Source organism: Sorghum bicolor, chromosome 1, assembly GCF_000003195.3.
Source record: "Sorghum bicolor cultivar BTx623 chromosome 1, Sorghum_bicolor_NCBIv3, whole genome shotgun sequence".
Lineage (NCBI taxonomy): Eukaryota > Viridiplantae > Streptophyta > Magnoliopsida > Poales > Poaceae > Sorghum > Sorghum bicolor.
The window spans coordinates 45,632,433-45,643,145 of record NC_012870.2 but is presented as its reverse complement, the minus strand read 5'-3'; the positions used below and the strand labels follow the sequence as shown (position 1 = coordinate 45,643,145).

Sequence of the window (10,713 nt, the reverse complement as noted above, 5' to 3'; positions counted from 1 at the left end):
ATACAGTAGTAGTAATAACCATAGTAATCTGAGATTTTGAGTTGAAGTATTATGTAAATTATTTGATGTCAAATATTTGTTAACATACATATTAATTCTTCCTAGGATTCCCTAAAAGAAGTTGTTGAAATCTATCCGGAGTTGAAGGACAAGGCAATTCAGCAAGGTGATGCTTTTGTTGTTGTTTGTGGAGAAAAAGGAGCCAAGGGGTAGAGTCCGTTGTTTGGGTCTAGGACCACTCCTCAAGACATTGGTGCCCCAGGTCTAAAGGCATACTCATCGACAAGGCTTCAAATACAAATTTTGGCACGCCAAAAGGCAGAAAGTGACAATCTAGTGCTACGACAAAGTATCTTGGAAATGCAACAAAGGGAGGAGCAAATGATGGCACGGGAATTTTTAAATGTTGAAACAAACTCACAGCATGGTTCTAACTCAAGACAACACATGGTAAATCTATATTTTTGTGATACTAATCTGAACTTTTAGTACCTAACATGTCTTAATTGTCATATTACATTCAGCACTTCCTTTGTTATGATTGTTCTTCATATGCTTGATGTAGAGCCCAAGATCTGAACTTGGTGAGGGTAATGAACATGTTCATGGTGAAGAAGAGGATGACTATGTGGAGAATGAAAATTGTAATGAGGAACCTGATGGTGACGCCAATCAACATGTTGTAGCCCCTACAACCTCGCCTGCCATGAACATTACAACATCAGCAAGGAATGATGTCCAACACTTTTCACATGATGCACTTGTAATCTTCTCAACCTCTCATGCAAATTTTATACTTGTGATTTAATATCTGCTCAACCTAGCATTATCCATTTCTCATAAGTTCATGTACTTCAGGCTGGAAATGAGGTAATCTTATTTGCCTCGTCGGGTAATGAAAAAGTGGCTAAGGCAACTGTTGTTTCAGTTAATCCAAACAATAAGCTAGCGGGTGAGGCTCTTGGAATAAAATATTGTGAAGTTATTGTGAATGTTGTCCTTCGACGTAAAACATTAGTGCCACGCTCTTATGCTGAAATCAAGACTCTAGGCGATGCTATAAAGATGCCCTGCCTGGCCATTTAATCGAGTAACGTCAGCTTGATTCTATTATCTCAATTTTTTAATGTGGTATCTACAGTTTCAAACTAATGATACTTGTGACAGCTGAAGGTCTGCAGTCAGCAACCAAGATCTTCTAAGGGTGTTGCTGGTTCTCACAGATCTTCTTAAGGTGTTGTTGTAGGATCATCTCAGAGATGCTAGGCGGTGCTAGCTTGGCTGGATTAATTGGTGCTGACCCAGGTGCTAGCTTGCTGGTTTTGATGGTAGGAAGGGTGCTGGGAGCAATTTTGGACTACAATCATGTAGTGTTGGCTTTTGGACTCGAACCTGATGGCTTTTTGCTAAAGTATTAACATTGTTTACTAGCTGGTGTTGACTAAGGTGCAAGCATGTTGGCTTGATGGTAGGAAAGGTGCTGGAAGCAGTTCTGGACTACAATCTTGTAGTTTTGGCTTCTGTACTCAAACCTAATAGCTATATATTGTATACAGCTACTATATGTGCTTGTATGTTGTGGCTTGATATAAACAATTAAGCTTCAACTAGTGACATGATTTGATATATGTGCCCATTTGATATATAGATGAATGTGCCCATTTGTGTGTTCTTATTTGATATATGTTGATGAATGAGTATGGTGGATGTCCCCATTTGTGTATTTCATTCAGTATTGTCTGATGAATGTTTACTACAGTTTTATATATATCTGGATTATTTTTTCTCATGTTTAATTGATCTCAATGGACTGTCCATTGCTAAAAGTTTTTTATTGCAATGGACTGTCCGTTGCTAAAAGCGTTAACAGACAATCCATTGCTAAAATTCGGACTGTCGAACTGTCCATTGCTAAATATGATGTCCGTTGCTATATATATATATAACGACGGCTTCAATAGCAACAGTAGTGGTCCGTCGCTATAGCCTTTAGCAACGGACTGTACATTGTTGTATACCCCTTTCAGCAACAGATTGTCCATCGCTGTTTAAAGGTTGTGGTGTAGTGTGCTAACTTAACTCTTTTGTTGAAAATGTTTGTGAAAAGCTAACACACATGCACAAGTGTTGTGACACTCTTGTGTTGGGATATGGAAGCAAGGGTTTGAGTTAAAAAGTGATAGGGTGAAGTTCAGCTGCTAAAACTACCTTCACAAGTTTTCTATGAGGCACCGGACCCAGGAACAGTGCACCCTGAGAGTCCGGTGTAGAGGGTCCGGTGAGTTTGTTGTCACTGGATTTTTTTAGAGTTAGCATCTGGTATGCATCGGACACATCCGGAGCTGGACCGGACACGTCCAGTGTGAGCGTCCAGTGCAAGCTCAGTTCGCAAAACTCTCTGAGTTTTGGTCCGGTGTGGATAGGGCATCTGATGTGTGAGTCCAGTGCAGGTGTCAGTTTGCAGAGCTCTCTGAGTTTGCGTCCGGTCTAGACCAGACGCGTCCGGTCTAGACCAGACGCGTCCGGTGTGTTCTAGTTGAGAGTCCGGTGCCGTGTCTCAGTTGGCGGCAACGGTCGTTTTTCAAATGGTCACGAGCACCGGACGCTGTCCTGGTTCATACTGGACGCATCCGGTGTGCACGACTTCAGCCCAATGAAAGTGGCCAACAACTCTTTTATTGAGGGAGCTTATAAATAGAAGGTGGCCTACTTTGGGCGGTTCTCTCTTGCACATTCGAATACTTGAGGCATACTTTGAGCTAGAGAACACTTCCTCCATTCATCTCCTTGCTTGATTGCCAATCCTAGTGAGATTGAGTGAGATTCAAGTGCATTGCATTGAGAGTTGCATCTAGTAGCACTTGATCCTTGAGTTTGCTGTGGATTTCTTGTTACTCTTGGATGTTTCTCGACGCCCTAGACGGTTTGGAGCAGTGGTGGTGTTGAGCTCGTGATTGGAGATTGTTTCGAGCCTCACCAAGTGATTTGTGAAGTTTTCTCGAGCCTTCCCCGCAGGAGATCGCAAATTGGCTACTCTAGTGGATTGCTCGTGGCTTGGAGGATACCCATCTTGTGAGTGGATGTGCGGCACCCGTTGAGGGTTTGGCTTTGGATTGCCAATTAGCTCGTGATCCATCAAGTGGGTGTATCACCACAACGAGGACTAGCTTGCCGGGAGGCAAGTGAACCTCGGTAAAAAATCTTGTGTCTTCTATTGCCAAGGATTCTCGTGTATTTGTGATTGATTGATTGGTTATATATCTACTCTACAACATCGGTATAACAATCACTCTCCACTCCTTTACATACTTGCGTACCTTGCTAGTTGTTTAGTTTGTTTAGCTTAGCCTTCTTGCTTAGGAATGTAGATAGGGTTTAGTTGTGCTTTCTTGTTGTGAATTAGTGTTTAGCCTTCTTGCTGAACTTGTATAGGTGGCTTGCATAGCATAGTTGTGCTAGTGCTAGAATCGCTTTGCCACTTGTTTTACTAATCAACTTGTCTAGTTGAAGTTTGTAGAAAAATTAAATAGGTTATTCACCCCCCTCTAGCCATTTGGACCTTTCAACAACCTTTTAGAAGACTCTTTTATGAAGGTCAAACTGGAAAGCTACACATTTCATTTGGAAAAGATTTTAAATTCCCAATAACAATTTCTCATTCTTTGAATAATAGGACCGAAACATAACTTCTGCCTGATCCTATGGAAGAGGTAAAAGCTACGTCTCTAGAGCTTTTAAATGAACCAGATTTAGAAAAAGAAGCCCCTTTCTTCATAGAAGAGGAGTCTGAACCTTCTGAACCTGAACCCTTAGATGAGTTTGCAGAAACACCCAGACCTCCTATAGAGCTTAAATATTTACCACTCGGTCTTACCTATGCTTTCCTGAATAATAATCCAGAGTTTCCTATAATCACCAATGATAAAATCACTCAGGAGCAAACTCTGTGATTAATGGCTGTTCTTGAAAAACATCACTCAGTCTTTGGCTACTCACTCCAAGATCTTACAAGAATCAGTCCTATGATTTGTACTAATCGTATTCTGACACATCCTTCTGTTTCACCTTCTCAAGAGTCTCAACATAGACTTAACAACACGATGAGGGAAGTAGTTAAAAAGGAAGTTATAAAGTTGCTGCATGCAGGGATTATATATTCCGTGCCGCACAGTGAATGGGTGAGCCAAGTTCAAATTGTGCATAACAAGGGAGGCATGAGTGTTGTTACGAATGAAAAGAACGAGCTAATTCAGCAATGGGAGGTCACAAGATAAATAATGATAAATAATAATGATAGCATAATCATCAAGTTTCATAAATAAGGATAATCATCAGAGCATCTACTAGTCATAATAATAGTTAGCCCATGGATAAACTAGGGAGTTGGATCTAAGGTAATTCTATAACTACGCCAATGAATAACTTTGATTAGTGCAATTACATCTAGAAATCATTGTTAACTCAACCCTATATCATAATTATATATAAAGAGGCATCAACTAATGAGGGTTTTAAGACGCAACCATCACCTCCTTCGCCACTGCGCCCATGCTAGCCTTATGTACGGAGGGTGGACTATAGAGGAACCAACGCAGCTATCACCTACACGGACTACCACACGACCCAGCACGTCAGGGGGCACTCGCAGACAAACAAGATATCTAGACACCATGTCTACATATTGTCTATCATCTACCCAACGATCGATTAGGTAAACACTATACGAGCAATTACATGAATTCAATTAGATCAAACCAACTATCCTAGACATATAATCAAAGTAGACAATGACTAATGTAATTAATAACATATGAATCTATTAAAAATAAAGTCTCCCTAATATACAATGAAATACTATAAAGTAGAACTAGAACTATTACCGAACTATTGCCCTCCAGACCGACACGAGGGGCTCTAGATCCCGATAAAGAACTAGATCTCCTCTACTTCTAATCTAACTAACTAGAACTATGAACTAGGAGGCTCTTGATGAACATGAAGGCGCTTGATGCTTGATGGCTTGAGGCCTTGATGAATAATGAGGTGTGTCTCCAAGGGGGTCTGCCCACGTATTTATAGTCCAGTGGGAGTCGGGCATGCCGTCGGATCAAACCAACTTAACCAAGGGCCGAGATGACTCCTCAAAGGCGGCGGAGGAAGCTTCCGGAAGGGGGCACCAAACCCTAGAGCAGGGGGGCCAGCCGGTGCTACGGTGGGGCTGGCTGGCCCCACTTGGTAGCCGTTGGCTCCCCCCTCACGTCGGGTGTCTTCTTGAGTGTTCATGAATCCTCTCACGCTGTTTCCCATGGCGGATATGTTTCCGTGTTTGATTTGCATTAGAGTCCATCTTTTGCAGCTTTCTTGAAATTCACCCTGGAAAATATAGAATATACAAAACTCATGGAAATTGTTAGTTTAAACCCTATGCTAGTGTGTATTCATGATCTCCTTTAGGTTCAAAGTTATAGTAAAAGTTGACGTTATCAATCGTCAACATTGCGCAGGATGTCCCCCAATAGAAAACTTATCGTCACCATGATGTGGTGGCCGTCAAAATAGTGTTTTAATTTCCTGGAAGTGATCAGGATAGCTTAGATTAACTTCTGTATCTGGGGATACCTGGTCTTGGACTTGTTTAAGACCTCATTTATGAAGTATACTGGTCGCTGAAATTTGTAGACATGGCCTAGTTCTTCCTGCTCCACTATGAGCACCGTTGAGACATCTTGATTAGTAGCTGCGATGTATAGAAGTAAGACCTCATTGGGCTGAGGCGCAGTAAGGACTAGGGGAGACGTTTGGAAAGCTTTGAGTTGCGTAAATGCTGCATCAGCTTCTTCTGTCCAGGTGAACTTTACGGATGCTTTTAGCAGTTTAAAGAAGGGGAGCCCTTTTTCTCCTAGTCGAGATATGAAACGGCTAAGAGCGGCCATGCATCCTATGAGTTTCTATACATCTTTTACATTCTTTGGTGGTCGCGTGTCAAGAACTGCCCTGACTTTAGAAGGGTTTGGGCTTATGCCATCGCGGCTGACGACGTTGCCAAGCAGTATGCCAGAGGGAACCCCAAAAATGCATTTTTTGGGGTTAAGTTTCCATTTATACCTGCCTTGAAAGTTCGGTCGAGGTTTTCGATCAGAGTGCTAGCATCTCTGGTTTTCACGACAACATCGTCGACATAAGCCTTGACAGGTCGTCGTGTATCTCGTCATGGAGACACTATTGGATGGCACGTTGATATGTAGCTCTGTCATTTTTTAGCCTGAAGGACATGGTCGTGTAGCAATATCCCCAAAGGGAGTGATAAATGAGGTCTTAATCTGATCATTCTCCTTTAAAGAGATCTGGTGATAACCAAAGTAGCAGTCAAGAAAAGAGAGTAATTCACATCCGACCGTTGAGTCGACCACCTCGTCTATGCATGGGAGACCAAAGGGGTCCTTAGGACAATGCTTATTAAGATTGGTGTAATCAAATGCACATTCTCCATTCATTATTCCTTGTTCTTACAAGTACTGGATTGGCTAGCCAATCAGGATGATACACTTCTTTAATAAATCCGGACGCTAAAAGTCGTGTAACTTCTGTCCTAATAGCCTCCTTTTTGTCATGAGCGAACCGTCGTAATCTCTACTTGATTGGTCTAGCGGTCTTCGAGACGTTCAAGGAGTGCTCCATTAGGTGACGGGGGACACCGAGCATGCCAGCGGGTTTCCATGCAAAATGCTTATGTTGTCCCTTAGAAACCTGACGAGCGTGTCTTCCTATTTAGGATCTAGATTGGCTCCGATGGGAGCTGTCTTCTCGGGATCGTTGTTGACCAGTCGGACTTCCTTGTGCTCTTTGGACTTGATGTTCTTCCTTGAGGCCTGCTGCTCGGGTACTTCGAATTGGGCGGGGGGGGCTTGCGTTGCCTGGGATATGGTTTCTGCCATCCGAACCGAGAGGTCGATGGCCTCGGTGACCTTGAAGCTTTCTTCCTCACAAGTGTATGCTGAGTAGACGTTGCCCCTGACCACGAGGACTCCATTTTCTGTTGGTATCTTGAGCACCAAGTTTGAATAGTGCAAGACCACCATGAATCTGGTGAGTGACGGACGGCCCAGAATGGCATGGTATGTTCCGTCGAAGTTGGCGACCACAATGTTTACAAACTCTATGCGAAAGTGGTCTGGAGTTCCAAATTGCATGAGGAGCGTTATCTGGCCATGAGGGATTGAACTTTGGCCTGGTAGGATGCCCCAGAACTGAGCCTCGTATGGCTTTAACTGTGCTTAGGTTAGTTTGAGGGCAGGAAGACTGTTGTGGAACAGGATATCGATGGAACTGCCACCATGTACGAGCACACGTTCGAACCTGACGCTGTTAATGCACAGATCCAAGATCAGAAGGAAACGTCCTGGCTCGGGGATGGTGGCCCATTGATCTTGTCTACTATAAGATATCTCTCCGTGGGACCAGGGAGGAAACTTTGGGTCGGCGATTAGGCCATCGGAGCTGTCCACATTCAAGCAGGCTCTTTTAAGGTGTTTCCTCTCCCTCTTGGATTCGATTGAGACTTTTCCACCAAAGATGGAATGGACAGCATTAGTTGGGTTGACGTATTGGTGGAGTGGGTCTCGGTCCTGGTCCTCGTCCTTGTCGTCATGGTTGCGCCTGTCGCGCTTTCCCGCTAGTTTAGCGGTGTCACCTTGGATAGCCTATTGTGTGTAAATGCTCTTGAGGACACAGCATTCCTCCATTGTGTGGTTGGACTTGGGGTGAAGTTGGCACGACCCCTTCAAGGTTTTATTACAGTGTTCCTGATAATCGCGTCGACCGGTGAACCGCTTGACTGTGTTGACCTCGTGGTCGTTGTCGCGAGGTCGCTTACCCCTGAAATGGTCATAGTGGTCACGGCGCCTATCCCACCCTTCTCGGTGGTCATGATTATCATTGCGCCAAGGGTTGCGGTTGTCGAAATGTCTGCGGTTGTCTCAGGTATCATCTCATTGAGGAGGCTGCTCGCTTTGTTGGGTTCCTCTGACGTCTTCTCTGATAAGCTTTTCTGCGTCATCGGCGTCGGCATAATTTTTTGCTATAGCGAGGAGCTCAGCGACCATGCTCAGCCTCTTGCATAGTAGCTTGCTCCGTAGGGCCTCGTGAAAATGAAGACCTTTGATGAAAGCGGAAATTGCCTCGTCGTGAGAGATTTTCGGGATCTTGAGACGCATATCCGAGAAACGTCGGATGTAATCACGTAGTGGTTCATTTTTGCAATCCTGTATCCTCTCGAGGTCGTATTTGTTTCCAGGCTGCTCGCAAGTAGCGATGAATTTGTCGATGAATGCCTACCATATCTCTCCCCATGAATCAAATGAATTTTCGGGCAGGCCGAGGAGCCATTGGTGTCCAGCTTGATCAAGCACGACCCAGAAATAATTTGCCATCACGTGGTCGTCCCATGTTGCTCATCGGACCACGATCTTGTAGAGAGTAATCCAATTTTTAGGGTTTTCCTTGCCGTCGTACTTTTTGAGCTTCTCTAGTTTGAAATTGCTCATCCAGACATCTTGTAAGAGATGTGAGGAGAATTGCTTCAAACCAGGAGAGCCGTGTACAACATCGTACTCGATATGGCTGATGTTTTCTTGTACGGCTCTGTCATTGATGCGTCTGTTGATGCGTTCATGGACGTCTTTGCGGGAGAGATTATGTCAAAGACCACGATCTTCTCCCTGATTCACTTCCTAGTTGTGGTCATGCCTTGGCCTATGACCACGATGATTGCGGCCAGCGTCCCGACCACGGCCATCATGACGAGCCACCTTGTCGCGGTCGTTGTTCGGCGAGTAATTGCAGCGATGCGCAGTAGGTCGTGGTGAGGCCTGGCTTTGGTGACTCTAGTCGGAAGTGACCTCCGTATAGGAGATGGCTTGTGTCCTTCTGAGGAGATCTGCCGTTTAGCCCATGGCAGCAATTAGGTGTGCCTGTATACTGGTCCGGAGACCCTGGCATTCTGGCGTATCCAGGAGTCGATCAAGATTCGCTATGGTGACAGCCATGTTAGAACCTGGGGTTTTGAACACTGGCTGGTCTCCTACCATGTCAAAAGCGTCATCGAGATTGTTTGGGACCAGCTGCCGTTGCTATTCTTGTTCATGTGCCTGCCGTTGAGTGCGATCGGTGTTGCGCTGCTCGCGTTGTTGTCTTTGATCATTGGTTTCTCCATCGAGGACTGGTTCATCGTTGCTGACATTGAGTACTAGATCTCCTCGTTGAAGAGGGAAAACTGGGAAGCGAGAGAAACTCAGGGGGTATGGGGGAGGATCCATGTCGTAGTCTTCGTCCTCGAGGCGTAAGACCTCGGTAGGGACGGAGCCCGTGCTTGAGTGCGTACTGGCGGTATTATTGTCCGGCAGAGTATGGATGGAGACCATGTTGACGAAGTGACGTGCTGGTCGCACGGGCTGGCTTGGTGTTGGATTTGCCGTCTTGAATAGTTGCCGAGTATAGCACGAAACCTAGTTGGCTGCATTACGCAGGCCGTGAGGAAAAAGCGGAAAACATCTGCTCGGAGGGGTTGCCTTGATTTGAACGATCCATCCTTCGGGGGTGGTCATGATCGCTAGGGACATTCTCAACCGTTCGTGTGTGGTAACATGAGTTGGCCGAGCAGATCCGTGACAATCAAGCGGCACCGTCCTGGTGATCTGGCTTGAGACTAAATTTACCAGATCGAAAGCCTCAGAGAGCTTGTGATTGGCGTGATCAATGGCTTCGAGTAGGTCAGAGTTGTCGATCCGTTTCCCATTGTAGCGGGAAGCAAAGGGCGAGTTGTCGGCGTGGTCGACGATGTTGTTGGGGCAAAGGTAACCGTAGTCAATGTGATCGGGGCCATTACCTCTGCTGCTCCTAATTGGATCTAGTTTTCTTCCAAAACCATGGTCGTGAGGCCACCAGCACAGGTTGTCTAGGTGATCTGTCCAACGGTGAATATGAGACCTTCAGCCACGGCAAAGGAAGCAGGCATGATGACCATCTTGTTCGTCTAGAGAGTTGTACGCACACCAACTACCTGGGGCGCCACTATCGACGAAAGCTAGTCGACAGTCTACCTTGGGGTATGCCCATAGTAGTAGTTTATCGGTAGACATGTGCGTAAGCTACGAACTCGATGGCGACGCAAGACACAGATAAGGATTTTATCTAGGTTCGACCGCCATGTGGGTGTAATATCTACGTCCTGTGTCTGATTGTATTGATCTGAGATGTGTTGAATTGAACTATGGGGGGGCCCCTTGCCCCTCTTTATATAGTCCAGAGGGCAGGGTTACAAATCTGGAACTAATCCTAGTCGATTACAATTGCCATAGATAATATGATATCAATTCCTATTCTAACCGACTAGAATCCGGCTTGATCTCCACATCTTGTTTCCTTGTGTGAAACTCCGAGTAGTTGGATTAAGCCTCAAACTGTCTCGTAATGGGCCAAATCTTCTAGCCCAAGTCTAGCTGTAAGGGTATAGGGGTTTATACCCCCACAAGTGAGGGACATAAATTTGTGTTGGTAGCAGCATGTTATTTTACTAAGTGGATGGAAGCTATTCCTTTAAAGGTAGCATCATCAGCTAATGTGATTGAGTTCATCCAAGAGCATATTATTTATAGATTTAGGGTTCCTCAGTCCATTACAACTGATCAGGGGAAGATGTTTACATCCAAGGAGTGT

General features: G+C 44.9%; 1 long non-coding RNA gene across 1 annotated transcript; it reads left to right on the top strand.

Moving 5' to 3' along the window:
- On the top strand, nt 394-967 carry LOC110432063. Its single transcript, XR_002449545.1, has 3 exons — nt 394-450; nt 566-763; nt 929-967. It is a non-coding gene; the product is annotated as an uncharacterized LOC110432063 (long non-coding RNA).